The following is a 15,555-nucleotide window of genomic DNA, read 5'->3' as shown; positions in this document are numbered from 1 at the left end:
TTGTAGGGGGGTGTAGCTCCTATGCCCAGTGGCGTCCAGCCAGGCGGGAAGGGTCGGGCAGCACGGCTGCCTTCTCCCCAGAGGGGGGAAGTGTTGCAGGGGAGGGCAGTTCCTGGGCCCAGTGGCGTCCAGGCATGCGGGAAGGGTCAGGCAGCACGGCTGCCTTCTCCCCAGAGGGGGGAAGTGTTGCAGGGGAGGGCAGTTGCTGGGCCCAGTGGCGTCCAGGCACGCGGGAAGGGTCGGGCAGCTCGGCGGCCTTCTCCCCAGAGGGAGAGTCCGCCCTCCAGTCCGGAGACGGTCCTCGCCCAGGAGGTGCGCCTCCTTGATGAAATGTCCGCGGCCTCGGAGCGGCGCCACAACGAGTTCATGGGGGTTGTGGGACAGTTGCCTCAGGCCATTGAGCCCCTGGCTCATAGTGTGGCCAATTTCGGGGACTCACAGGCCAGGGGTGTCGAGCAACTCGCGGCAGCACAGGCCAGGGGTGTCGACCAACTCGCGGCAGCACAGGACGCGAGTCGCGAGTTCATGAGTGGTGCCGTTCAGACACTGGCTGATCTGATGCGGGCACAGACCAGGGCAGTTCGCGCACTCACTTCTGCCACACTCGCTGTGTCACGGAAGCATCGCCAGGGCACCCGCCACCCTGCTGCAGCACAGCGGTCTGGCCTTCACCAGATTGCTGCGCTTGCTGCAGTGCCAGCCCGGCCGAGTGCCAGTGTCTCTGGCGACCAGCGAGCGCCTGGCATCAGCCAGCTTGCCCCCATTGCTGCAGCCACCACTGCCACTCCCCCAGCCAAGGTGCGACGAGCTGCTGGAGAGACTGATGCTGGCCAGCCACAGCTGCAGCAGTCAGCAGCCGGCCCCTCCAGGGCCGGACCTCGTCCAGGCCGACCCCCAAGGGCATCTGCCGTCACGCATTGTGCCCCTCAGGAGCCTTCCCCCAGCCTTGCAACACCCACAGGGCCCAGGTTGAGGCGGAGCAACAGGTCGGGCAGGGGCCGGAGAAGCCTGCACAAGGTCTCGCCCTCTCGGCACACCAAGTAGAGTGTGTTGCCAACTGTTTTTTTTATATGGGGGTGTTTGTGTTCTGGAGGGGGGCGGCTTATTTTGGTAAGGCCGAAGATGAAGGTAAATGTTTTTTTATATGGGGGTGTTTGTGTTCTGGAGGGGGGGGGCTTATTTTGGTAAGGCCGAGGATGAAGGCCAATTGGATGGACGATTTTTGTTATTCCTCCCCAGGTTGTGGGAGTGAGATATGTTTTTGACTGTCTCTTGGGGGTCTTGTCTGTTTTTCTGTTTCATGTGGGAAGGGCCCTGAGTTTGTTAAATAAAGCTTTTTATTTATTCAGCTTGTCTAGGTGTCATGTTTCAAGTGGTTGTTGCGTTAACCGGCTGAGGGCTTGCGGAGCAGCTGCATTCAGGTGCGTTCATTGCCACAAGCCATTCCCTGACAGGGGGCCTAGAAGTGTCGTTCAATAAGCCGCCGGCGGACGGCCCTTGGACCTTGTGGCTCCCTCCTGGGCTGGTACTCCTCCTCCTCCTCCTCCTCCTCATGGTCCTCCTGCTCGTCCTCCTGAGGTGGTGGTCCAACGCGAGGTGGCAGTGCCTGAGTCCTGCGGATAGCCAGGTTGTGCAGCATGCAGCAAACGACGACGAACTGGGAGACTCTATCCGGCGAATACTGTAGAGATCCGCCGGAACGATCCAGGCAGCGGAACCGTTGCTTGAGGACACCAATCGTTTGCTCTATGATGTTCCTTGTGGCTTGATGGCTTTCGTTGTATGCCTCCTCCGCAGGGGTCCTGGGCGTGTGGAGCGGGGTCATGAGCCATGTACACAAAGGGTAGCCCTTGTCCCCAATAAGCCATCCCCTTGGTGGAGGCTGTGCCTCGAACATGTCAGCCACAGTAGTCTGGCGCAGGATAAATGCATCGTGGCTGCTTCCTAGAAAGCGGGCATTGACAGCTAGGATGCGCTGCCTGTGGTCACACACCAGCTGTACATTGAGGGAATGGTAGACCTACCGGTTGCGGTAATCCTCGGCATTGTCGATAGGTGCCCGCATAGCCACATGCGTGCAGTCAATGGCGCCCTGCACCATGGGGAAGTCGGCGATCCTGGCAAATCCGACTGCACGCTGCTCCTGCCTCTCTAGGGTCATGGGGAAGGAGATGAATTGGTGTCTCCTTGTGAAAAGGGCATCGGTGACCTGCCGGATGCAGCGATGCACGGCGAACTGGGAGATGTTCGCTATGTCCCCAGCAGCGGCTTGGAAGGAGCCGCTTGCATAAAAGTTCAGAGCCACCGTGACCTTCACTTCCACCGACAGAGACGTCCTGCACATCAGCTGTGGACGCAGATCTCTGTGAAGCAGCTGGCAGATCTCTGCAACCACCTCCCTTCTGAAGCGCAGCCTCTTAACACAATGCGCGGCAGTCATGGTGAGATAGGACACCTGCTGCCGGTATTCCCTGAGTGGGTAAGGCCTACGTTGCCAACGCCTGATGGCCCCTCTGCGTCTAGGCATGGCTGGCCCTCTCACAGTGTCTGCGAGCCCTTCGCACATAATGCTGGAACTGAGGGTTGGAACCCCATGCAGCCCCCATAATAAACTTGCAAACAGTGAAATCACAATGAGTCAAATTTCAAAGCTCTGGCCAGAAGCCAAAAATACCTCTCCTATGTTGTCCCAAATCAGTAAGGTCTGTTCCTTGGTCTCTGTCCAGAAATCCAAAGCACTAAAGTCATTGCAGCAAAATGGCTGGCCTTTATAGTTCAGTGTAAGTGCCCTTTAATTAGCGCTCCCCGAGGCCCGCAGGGCCTCTGCTGCGTTCCACTTCACAGTTCTTAACAGCGCCACGGCCACAGTGGGCGGGCGCCACTGAATTTCCGGTTTGGGGCGCACAAAGAGCGTTGCACGACGAAATGACGTCATAAGCTGCGCGCGCAGCTGAGCGGGCGCAAACACTTTGCGCCGGCGCTAAATGTCAACTGAAGTTGGGCGTAGGCGCAGATCGGCCTGCGCCCGGGCGCTAAGTGCCGAGCGCTGGAAATCTACCCCTCTTATGGCGTTAACGGCTGGCGAACGCAACTGAATTTCTAGGCCGCTGTTTCTAAGCGTAGCATGCGGTATAATATACCAGGCAAGCACTGGGAAACAAGACCTGATCTGCGCACCCTTCATTAAGCTTGCCAAAATTATTTAAACTAACTTGCTCCTGTAATCAGGGAATCTGCTTTTGTCTTTCAATATCCATGTGAAATCCCTTCCTAAACCTCTCCACCTCCTTCTCCTCCTTTAAGGCCCTCCTGAAGCACACTTCTTTGATCAAGCCCCTCCACAGATGATATGGATGAGATGTCCTTGCACTGCAGTTTGGAAATGCATGTTAGTAGGAGGCTTATATAATAGCAAAATACTGCAGATGCTGGAAATCTGAAATAACAACAGAAAATGCTGGAAATACTCAGCAGGCCAGACAGCATCCGTGGAGAGAGAAACAGAGTTAACGTTTCAGGTCTGGGACCCTTCATCAGAACTGGAAAAAGCTGGAGATGTAACAGATATTAAGCAGGTGCAGAGACGGGGGGTGCGGGCGTTAGGAGGGGAGGAAGGAATTGAAAGAACATCCTGTACTTTTGTAAAAGGCAGGAAAGATAAAATGTTGCAAATAGAAGTGGCAAAAATCATACTGCATGAAAAATGGGGGCAGGGATAATTATCTGAAATTGTTGAACTCGATGTTGAGTCCGGCAGACTGTAAAGTGCCTGATCGAAAGATGAGGTGCCGTTCCTCGAGCTTACGTTGAGCTTTATTGGAACAATATAATAGGCCGAGGACAGAGAGATCAGAGCGGGAGTGAAGCGGTGAATTAAAGTGACAGGCGACCGGAAGCTCAGGGTCACCCATACGGACTGAACAGAGGTGTTCCGCAAAGCGGTCGCCTAATCTGCGTTTGGTCTCCCCAATGTAGAGGAGACCGCATCGTGAGCAACGAATACAGTATACTAGATTGCAAGAAGAACAAGTAAATCGCTGTTTCACCTGGAAGGGGTGTTTGGGGCCCTGGACAGTGGGAAGGGAGGAGGTAAAAGGGCATGTGTTGCATCTCCTGCACTTGCATGGGAAGGCTGTTGGGGGTGATTGCGGAGTGGACCAGGGTGTCGCGGAGGGAGCGGTCCCTTTGGAATGCTGAAAGGGAAGGTGAGGGGATGATGTGTTTGGTGGTGGGATCACGTTGGAGATGGCGGAAATGGCAGAGGATGATCCGCTGAATGTGGAGGCTGGTGGGGTGAAAGGTGAGGACAAGGGGAACCCTATCGTGGTTCTGGGAGGGAGGGGAAGGGGTGAGAGCAGAAGTGCGGGAAATAGAACGGACACGGTCGAGCGCCGTGTCAACCACAGTAGAGGGGAATCCTCGGTTGAGGAAAAAGGAAGACATGTCGGAAGCACTGGTATGGAAGGTGGCATCGTCAGAACAGACGCGGCAGAGATGGAGAAACTGGGAGAATGGAATAGAGTCCTTACAGGAACCGGGGTGGGAGGAAGTGTAGTCCAGGTAGCTGTGGGAGTCGGTGGGCTTGTAGTGGATGTTTGTCGAAAGCCGATCACCAGAAATGGAGACGGAGAAGTCAAGGAAGGGAAGGGAAGAGTCGGAGATGGACCATGTGAAGGTGAGGGAAGGGTGGAAATTGGAAGTAAAGTGAATGTTCTTATCTAGTTCGGGGCGAGAGCAGGAAACGGCACCAATACAGTCATCGATGTACCGGAAAAAGAGGTGAGGGAGGGGACCTGAGTAGGACTGGAACAAAGAATGTTCCACATATCCCATGAACAGGCAGGCATAGCAAGGGCCCATGCGGGTTCCCATAGCAACACCTTTAATTTGGAGGAAGTGAGTGGAGTCAAAGGAGAAGTTGTTCAATGTGAGAACAAGTTCAGCCAGGCGGAGGAGGGTAGTGGTGGATGGGGACTGGTTGGGCCTCTGTTCAAGGAAGAAATGGAGCGCCCAAAGGCCGTCCTGGTGGGGGATGGAGGTGTAGAGGGATTGGACGTCCATAGTGAAAAGGAGATGGTTGGGGCCAGGAAACTGTTCAAGTGACGAAGGGCGTCGGAAGAGTCGCGAATGTAGGTGGGAAGAGACTGGACAAGGGGAGAAAAAATAGAGTCGAGATAGGAAGAGATAAGTTCCGTGGGGCAAGAACAGGCTGAAACGATGGGTCTACCAGGATAGTCCTGTTTGTGGATTTTGGGAAGGAGGTAGAAGCGGGCTGTGCGGGGTTGGGGGACTATGAGGTTGGCGGCCATGGAGGGAAGATCTCCAGAGGAGATGAGGTCAGTGACACACTTGGAAACAATGGCTTGATGTTTGCTAGTGGGGCCATGGTCCAGGCAGAGGTAGGAGGAGGTGTTGGAGAGTTGACTTTCAGCTTCTGCATGGTAGAGGTTGGTTCGCCAAACAACAACAGCACCACCCTTATCAGCAGGTTTAATGATAATGTTAGGGTTGGATTGGAGAGAACGGAGTGCTGCAAGTTCAGAGGGAGGTAGGTTGGAGTGAGAGAGGGGAGCAGAGAAATGGAGACGGCCGATGTCACGTCGGCAGTTCGCAATTAAAAGATCTAGAGAGGGTAAGAGGCCAGAGGGAGGGGTCCAAGTAGAACAAGAATTTAGAAAGCGGGAGAAAGGATCAGCCGTGCGGGGGGAAGACTCCTGGCCAGAGAAGTGGGCACGGAGACGAAGGCGATGGAAAAAGAGCTCAGCATCGTGCCGAGCTCGAAATTCATTCAGATGGGAGCATAAGGGGATGAAGCTCAGGCCTTTGCTGAGGACTGATCGTTCAGGGTCAGAGAGGGGAAGGTCAGAGGGGATAGTGAAAACACGGCAGGGGTTGAGATTAGAAGAAGGGATGGGATCAGAGGAAAGTAATGGGGAAGAAGGTTCTGGGGGGGGCGTTGGTGTCCACGAGTTGATGAAGCTTGCGATCCTTGACATCAGAAAGGAAGAAAAAAAGTTTTTTGTTGAAGCGTCGGATGAGTCGAAGGATGAAATGGAACTGTGGGCCCGGACAGTTTTGAAATAGAGTGCGTCTGTGCTGCTGAAGAGAGAGGTCGAGGTTGTTCATGTGGCGACGCATGGCGTTGAGCGTGGATCTCAAGATGCGGCGAGAGCAGTAGTTCGAGGAACGATGAATAACGAGGAGATATTTGTAATCCTGGGTGGATCCGAAACATGAAGGGTGGAAGTTCAGTTGGAATCCACGTGGAATAACTCTGAACCGGAGACAGTTACTGAGGAAAGAGATGTGGCTGTGAAACCGAGTCTTGGCAGATACCTGATCAAACACGAGAAGGGAAACTGAAAGCAATGAAGGTGAACAAGGTTGAATAGACAAACGGAAATCCCGTCGGAGAGAAGAGCAGAACTTCTTCAAGGTGGGCATTCCTAGAAGAGAGGTGGCAGTGAACCAAACACTAATACAATAGCAAAATACTGCGGATGCTGGAAATCTGAAATAACAACAGAAAATGCTGGAAATACTCAGCAGGCCAGACAGCATCCATGGAGAGAGAAACAGAGTTAACGTTTCAGGTCTGGGGCCCTTCATCAGAACTGGAAAAAGCTGGAGATGTAACAGATATTAAGCAGGTGCAGAGACGGGGGGGGGGGGGGGGGTTGGGGGCGTTAGGAGGGGAGGAAGGAATTGAAAGAACATCCTGTACTTTTGTAAGAGGCAGGAAAGATAAAATGTTGCAAATGGGAGTGGCAAAAATCATACTGCATGAAAAATGGGGGCAGGGATAATTATCTGAAATTGTTGAACTCGATGTTGAGTCCGGCAGGCTGTAAAGTGCCTGATCGAAAGATGAGGTGCTGTTCCTCGAGCTTACGTTGAGCTTCACTTCCTCCCACCCCGCTTCCTGTAAGGACTCTATTCCATTCTCCCAGTTTCTCCGTCTCCGCCACGTCTGTTCTGACGATGCCACCTTCCATACCAGTGCTTCCGACATGTCTTCCTTTTTCCTCAACCGAGGATTCCCCTCTACTGTGGTTGACATGGCCCTTGACCGTGTCCGTTCTATTTTCCCGCACTTCTGCTCTCACCCCTGCCCCTCCCTCCCAGAAACCACGATAGGGTTCCCCTTGTCCTCACCTTTCACCCCCACCAGCCTCCACATTCAACGGATCATCCTCCGCCATTTCCGCCACCTCCAACGTGATCCCACCACCAAAACACATCTTCCCTTCACCTCCCCTTTCAGCATTCTGAAGAGACCGCTCCCTCCGCGACACCCTGGTCCACTCCTCAATCACCCCCAACAGCCCTTCTCCTTCACCTGGCACCTTCCCGTGCAAGCGCAGGAGATGCAACACATGCCCTTTTACCTCCTCCCTTCCCACTGTCCAGGGCCCCAAACACCCCTTCCAGGTGAAACAGCGATTTACTTGTACTTCTTGCAATTTAATATACTGTATTCGCTGCTCACGATGCGGTCTCCTCTACATTGGGGAGACCAAACGCAGATTGGGCGACCGCTTTGCGGAACACCTCCGTTCAGTCCGTAAGGGTGACCCCGAGCTTCCGGTCGCCTGTCACTTTAATTCACCGCTTCACTCCCGCTCTGATCTCTCTGTCCTCGGCCTATTACATTGTTCTAATGAAGCTCAACGTAAGCTCGAGGAACGGCACCTCATCTTTCGATTGGGCACTTTACAGCCTGCCGGACTCAACATCGAGTTCAACAATTTCAGATAATTATCCCTGCCCCCATTTTTCATGCAGTATGATTTTTGCCATTCCCATTTGCAACATTTTATCTTTCCTGCCTCTTACAAAAGTACAGGATGTTCTTTCAATTCCTTCCTCCCCTCCTAACACCCCCCCCCCCCCTGTCTCTGCACCTGCTTAATATCTGTTACATCTCCAGCTTTTTCCAGTTCTGATGAAGGGTCCCAGACCTGAAACGTTAACTCTGTTTCTCTCTCCACGGATGCTGCCTGGCCTGCTGAGTATTTCCAGCATTCCAATTACTATAATTTGACAAAGCATACTGTAAAGGGAAACTTCAAATTATGGAGAATAGTGATATCTTTAACTTTATTGCTATGGAGAATTATTTTCAAAACCGATCCAGTTGGTGGATTTTTTGAATATAAATTTCAATCACAAATAGAACTTTTTTTTAACATTTAGTTGGTATTTCTCCATATAACTGGTCTAAACACTCATAATGTATCTTTTATTTTGAGAACATAGGAAAGCGATGAACAACACATACACACAACACAACATAAATCATGTTGAAACAAATCATTGAACTGCTTTCATAAAACGTCATTCTGACAATAAAGGTTGTATTTTATAATGGCACTACCTCTTTAAGGATATACCAGCTGCATTGCTTTTTCAAACACCAGATTTTTTAAAGCATTTTTCATATTGACCAAAACTTCTGCAATCACAGTTTGGAAAACTTCCCTTGGTGGCATATTAATTCAATTAAAAAATGAAATAATATGGGTCTGTAAAACCAGCTATGTCTTTGTAAAAGCAGGTATCTCTGATACCAACAGAATCTAAACCAAACTGACCCTTTGCCTGACTATTAACCTCTCTATTATTTTACTTCCTCTGGCTGCAGTCGGCAGAGGGTTAATCTGTCGGCAAAGCCCTCTCTATTTCTCACAATGTGCAAGCAAATCATCTTCAATTAAGCCAGAACTGGAATAGACTAAAAGGTCAGCACCTATGGAGGAGCAGCAGGTGAAAATTAACTCTCTGGACCTAATGAGGGCAAATCTCCAATAGCCTTTACCCTTCAACTTAAATGCCAGGGATTAAACCATTCAAGAAAATGAAGTTCAGGGTTTCTTTGTGAAAGAATGCTTTAGACAAATCAGCTATTGCTGTTCAACTGACTATAAAATCACTGGATTTACTGTTGCAAATAGAGTCTTGAGGCTCACTTCAGTGAGCTTTTGGATTTCTATCTGGATGGGCTTGTTAACAAAGTTAGCTTAAAATCTCATAATACTTCCACATTGTCATTTTTGAAGATGTTTTCTGTTTGACTCTACTCTTTTTAAGACTATATAACTAAGGCTTCTAATTTTCAAGTTTTATTATGTCTGAATTCAAAAAACTCAGGTAAATTCAGCTGCTTTTTCAGGTCAAAAGAAAAGAGAATGTAAGCAGAAAACCTCAGGTTTCATCAGGAAAATAAATTTAGAAGGGCCACTTAAAATACTTTAAATAACAAACATAACTGTCTTCACAAAGTATGATGCTCAAAGGAGCTGACATGCAACATTTTCTTCCACATGGAATTTCATTCAGCAGTCTACATGTAACACAAGCAACTGATGGTGAATTTTAAATCAGTGCTGCCGAACAGTACAAAAGGATGAAGCACTCCGTACACCAACTGAGAAAGTGGATGTGTGTGATACACCAGAACTGCAGTGTACAAATGATTATGTTTCCATATTTTATGGGGTTTAATCTTAATTTTGGAATTCATCTTTGAGGAGGGCCATTTGTCAGATTTAATTGGGGTATTAAACCATAACTTACTACTTTTAAATTTGCATCCTTTAAAAATGAAATGAATCATCTACCTTTCATTCCTACACATGCAATTGTTATGCTGCTTTATTTTAGTAAGGATTAAACGGTTTTGTATAGCAGTAAATGCAGTCATACAGACTTAAATTAAAATGTGAGTAACATATTTCATCTGTTTCAAAAACAGTGCATTCAAATATCAGAATGCAAGCAGGATAGTCGCCATTCCTGTTACGGATTTAGACTTACAAAATAGTTCCGTTACCTCCTCAAATAATTCCGGTCAATTAATATGGTTTCTAAATACAGGCTAACTACTCCTGCAGCCTCTCCGTTCCACGGATAAGCATTAATGGCAGCTCATTTAATGCTTTCAGAATAATTTTGAGTTTTTTTCCATGAAGGATATTAAACTACTGGGCTTCAATTCCCATGTTTACAACTCACTCATTGGTTGGTGATCAGGATATAATGCACTATTCTCCACTTCTCCTGCTTAACTACAGCTTAATTTATTTCCTCTCATTTCCCTGAGGATTCTAAACTGTATCCCATTTAGCTCAGTTGCCATAGATATTTTGTTTGAGTTTCTTCATAATGCATATTTTACTGACGTCTACCTGTGTTATAGATTCTTAAATCAAAATAATTGGAATTAGATTTTACCCATATTCTTCACTTGAAAAAATGTATGAAAAGGATGGTGAAAGATCTACCAGCTACTGAAGCACACCCCACCCAGACATGTTAAACCATGTACACTATTTGCAAACTCCTGGGAAAGGTAAAACAAAAATCTGCAGCCATAAACTCTGGAAAATTCCTCTCTAACTTGCTAAGTAATCAAACGAATTTCCAGGATACCACAATCTCTATAACTGCTCATACTCCACCTAACTAGCAACTTACCCTTTATAACTGGAAATATCTTCTTTACTTAAGAACTTCACAACTTCCTTTTTTAAAGCACGGTAGATGGAATCCATACCCACTGCATGTTCCAGTAGTCTGTTCCAGAAGGTTATGACCAATGTTCCCTCTAATTTTTATTTTAGGCGCACGGTCCCTTTAAATTTGCTGTGCGGCAGCATATGCGCGGTATCGTTTCTAGCGGAATAGCTGGTGTGCGGGAACTCCCAATCGCTGCATGGCTGCGCAGCTTAGGGGGACTCTGCAAAAACTGATGTGACGAATCTAACATATCAACCATTTTCTAATTCACTGGAAATTCTCTTCTCAACTTGTACTATAAAGGACTTAACTGGCCTTGAACACATTGAATCACTTTATACATAGCTAGAATATTTCTTTGGTCCCTTTTCTTGTTGCTGTCTACAATCTGCATTTACATTACCTCTTCTAATAGAATCATAAGGCAGAATTTTAAGGTGGAGGCATGTGTGGGTTAAGATGCTGCTGGGGGGTTAAAACCAGCAAAAATGTAAGCACGTCAGAAGCCAGGTCCAACCCGCCAACTTCTGCGTTTAACTTGAGTGCGTTAGGCTGCTTGCACGCAACCCCCTCGGAAGAGGCAAGTTAGAGTCAAAGGGCTCGATTTTGCCATTGGGGTCGGGCTGGGGCGTGTCAGGTGGTTTTCGTGTCAGGACCCCGACTCCGATGTGAAGTGGGAAAAAAGTGCGATTTTCCTCTAATTGGGCACTTGATTTCCAGCGTGTGGGAAGCCCTGGCCCAATTAGTCTTTCCATCCTGAAAGTTGCCTCCGATGACATCATCAGTGCTGCTGGATTTAAGGCCTGCAAGCAGCCTTGCTTCTTCTGGAGACTGGAAATGCTTTGGACATTGTATGAAGGACTTCATTTACCGACCATGTCCACCAGCAAGCAAAAGTTTGTACCTCGCTTTGATGAGCCCTCCCTCCAAGCTCTGGTGCAGGGAGCAAAATCTAATAAGGAGGTGCTCTTCCCTTCCTTAGGGAGAAAAAAGCCACCACAACAGACTAAAGCTGTGTGGCTGCAAGTGGCCCAGGAGGTCAATGCCATCTCTATGTGCTGCAGAACCTGGCTGCAGTGCAGGAAGAGGTTTCATGACCTTCGCACAGGAAATGTGAGAATAGAAACATAGAAGATAGGAGCAGGAGTAGGCCATTCGGCCCCTCGAGACTGCTCCGCAATTCAATGAGTAAATGGCTGATCATCCAAATTCAGTACCCTATCCCTGCCTTCTCCCCATACCCTTGATCCCTTTAGCCTTAAGAAATATATCTAACTCCTTCTTGAATATATTTAATGAATTGGCCTCCACCGCCCTCTGTGGCAGAGAATTCCACAGGTTCACCACTCTCTGGCTGAAGAAATTCCTCCTCATCTCTGTCCTAAATGGCTTACCCCTTATTCTTAGACTGTGACCCCTGGTTCTGGACTCCCCGGCCATCAGAAACATCCTTCCTGCATCTAGTCTGTCTAGTCCTGTTAGAATTTTTAAAGTTTCAATGAGATCCCCTCTCATTCTTCGAAACTCCAGCGAGTATAAGCCCAATTGACCCAATCTCTCCTCATACGTCATTCCTGCCATCCCAGGGATCAGCCTGGTGAATCTTTGCTGCACACCCTCCAAGGCAAGAACATCCTTCCTCAGATAAGGTGACCAAAACTGCACACAATACTCAAGGTGTGGTCTCACCAAGGCCCTGTACAACTGCAGCAAGACATCCTTGTTGCTGTACTTGAACCCTCTCGCTATGAAGGCCAACATACCACTTGCCTTCTTAACCGCCTGCTGCACCTGCATGCTTACCTTTAGCGACTGGTGCACAAGGACACCCTGATCTCGTTGCACTTCCCCTTCTCCCAATCAATTGCCATTCAGATAATAATCTGCCTTCTTGTTTTTGCCACCAAAGTGGATAACCTCGCATTTATCCACATTATACTGCATCTGCCATGCTTCTGCCCAATCACCCAACCTGTCCAAATCATACTGGAGTTTCTCGGCATCCTCCTCACAGCACACACGCCCACCCAGCTTTGTGTCGTCTGCAAACTTGGGGATGTTACGTCTAGTTCCCTCGTCTAGATCATTAATATATATTGTGAATAGCTGGGGTCCAAGGACCGATCCGTGCGGTACCCCACTGGTCACTGCCTGCCACTCAGAAAAAGACCCGTTTATTCCAACACTTTGCTTCCTGTCTGCCAACCAGTTCTCTATCCAAGTCAGTGCCTAGAAACATAGAAACATAGAAGATAGGAGCAGGAGTAGGCCATTCGGCCCTTCAAGCCTGCTCCACCATTCAATGAGATCATAGCTGATCATCCAAATTCAGTACCCTGTCCCTGCCTTCTCCCCATATCTCTTTATCCCTTTAGCCTTAAGAAATATATCCAACTCTTTCTTGAATATATTTAATGAACTGGCCTCCACCGCCCTCTGTGGCAGAGAATTCCACAGATTCACCACTCTCTGGGTGAAGAAATTCCTCCTCATTTCAGTCCTAAATGACTTACCCCTTATCCTTAGACTATGACCCCTGGTTCTGGACTCACCGGCCATCTGAAACATCCTTCCTGCATCTAGTCTGTCCAGGCCTGACAGAATTTTATAGGTTTCAATGAGATCCCCTCTCAATCTTCGAAACTCCAGTGAGTATAAGCCCAATCGACACAATCTCTCCTCATACGTCATTCCTGCCATCCCAGGTATCAGCCTGGTGAATCTTTGCTGCACTCCTTCCATGGCAAGAACATCCTTCCTCAGGTAAGGCGACCAAAACTGCACACAATACTCAAGGTGCGGTCTCACCAAGGCCCTGTACAACTGCAGCAAGACATCCTTGTTCCTGTACTCGAACCGTCTTGCTACGAAGACCAACATACCATTTGCCTTCTTAACCACCTGCTGCACCTGCATGCTTACCTTCAGCGACTGGTGCACAAGAACACCCAGGTCTCTTTGCACTTCCCCTTCTCCCAATCTATTGCCATTCAAATAATAATCTGCCTTCCTGTTTTTGCCACCAAAGTGGATAACCTCACATTTATCCACGTTATAGTGCATTTGCCATGTTTCTGCCCAATCGCCCAACCTGTCCAAATCGTACTGGAGTTTCACGACATCCTCCTCACAGCATACCCTCCCACCCAGCTTTGTGTCGTCTGCAAATTTGGAGATATTGCATCCAATTCCCTCGTCCAGATCATTAATATATATTGTGAACAGCTGGGGTCCTAGGACTGATCCTTGCGGTACCCCACTAGTCACTGCCTGCCACTCAGAAAACGACCCGTTTATTCCAACTCTTTGCTTTCTGTCCACCAACCAGTTCTCTATCCAAGTCAATACCTTGACCCCAATCCCATGTGCCTTAATTTTGCACGCTAATCTCTTATGTGGGACCTTATCGAAAGCCTTCTGAAAGTCCAAATACACCACATCCACTGGTTCTCCCTTATCTATTTTACCAGTTACATCCTCAAAAAATTCCAGTAGATTAGTCAAGCATGATTCACCTTTTGTAAATCCATGTTGACTTTGTCCGATCCTGTCACTGCTTTCCAAGTGCTCTGCTATTACATCTTTTATAATGGACTCTAGCATTTTCCCCACTATCGATGTCAGGCTTATCGGTCTATAATTCCCCGCTTTTTCTCTACCACCTTTTTTGAATAGTGGGGTAACATTAGCTACCCTCCAATCCATGGGTACTGTTCCAGAGTCTATCGAGTTCTGGAAGACGACCAGCAATGCATCTACTATTTCTAGGGCCACTTCCTTAAGTACCCTGGGATGTAGATTATCAGGCCCTGGGGATTTATCGGCCTTCAGTCCCATCAATTTTCCTAACACCATTTCCCTACAAATACTGATTTCTTTCAGTTCCTCCCTCTCATTAGACCCTATGTTCCCCGGCATCTCTGGGAGGTTATTTGTGTCCTCCTTTTTGAAGACAGAACCAAAGTATGTATTTAGTTGGTCTGCCATTTCCTTGTTTCCCATTATAAATTCCCCTGATTCTGACTGTAAGGGACCTACGCTTGACTTCACCAATCTTTTTCTTTTCACATATGTATAAAAGCTTTTACAGTCAGTTTTTATGTTCTCTGCTAGCTTACTCTCATATTCTATTTTCCCTTTCTTAATTTATCCCTTTGTCCTCCTTTGTTGACTCCTAAACTGCTCCCAATCCTCAGGATTATTGCTTTTTCTAGCCAATTTATATGTCCTCTCCTTGGACCTTATGCTATCCCTAATTTCCCTTGTTAGCCACGGTTGAGTCACCTTTTTTGTTTTATTTTTATGCCAAACTGGGATGAACAAATTCTGCAGCTCATCCATTCGGTCTTTGAATGTTTGCCATTGCCTATCCACCGTCAACCCTTTGAGTGACATTCCCCAATCAATCCTACCCAACTCGCTCCTCAGACCATCGTAGTTTCCTTTATTTAAAAATTGAGGACCCTTGTCTCTGAGTCAACTATTTCATTCTCCATCTTAATGAAGAATTCGATCATATTATGATCGCTCCGACCCAAGGGGCCTCGTACAACAAGATTGCTAATTAATCCTTTCTCGTTACATAATACCCAGTCTAAGATGGCCTGATCTCTGGTTGGTTCCTCGACATATTGGTCCAGGAAACCATCCCGTAAACACTCCAGGAATTCCTCCTCCACAGTATTGTTACTAATTTGGTTGGCCCAATCTATATGTAGATTAAAGTCACCCATGATGACTGCTGTGCCCTTATTGCAAACTTCTTTAATTTCCCATTTAATGCCATCCCCAACCTCCGCCTTATTGTTTGGAGGTCTATATACCACTCCCACTAATGTTGTTTTCCCCTTAGTATTTCTCAATTCTACCCATACAGATTCCACATCATCAGAGCTAATATCCTTCATTGCAATTGTATTAATCCCTTCTTTAACCAGTAATGCTACCCCACCTCCCTTTCCTTTTTGCCTATCTTTCCTGAATATCGAATACCCCTGGATGTTGAGTTCCCAGTCTTGGCCATCCTTGAGCCATGTT

The sequence above is a fragment of the Somniosus microcephalus genome, chromosome 10 (genome assembly GCF_052327205.1).
Source record: "Somniosus microcephalus isolate GS21.2 chromosome 10, FLI_Smic_1.0, whole genome shotgun sequence".
Classification (NCBI taxonomy): Eukaryota; Metazoa; Chordata; class Chondrichthyes; order Squaliformes; family Somniosidae; genus Somniosus; species Somniosus microcephalus.
Note: the sequence above shows the minus strand (reverse complement) of the source record.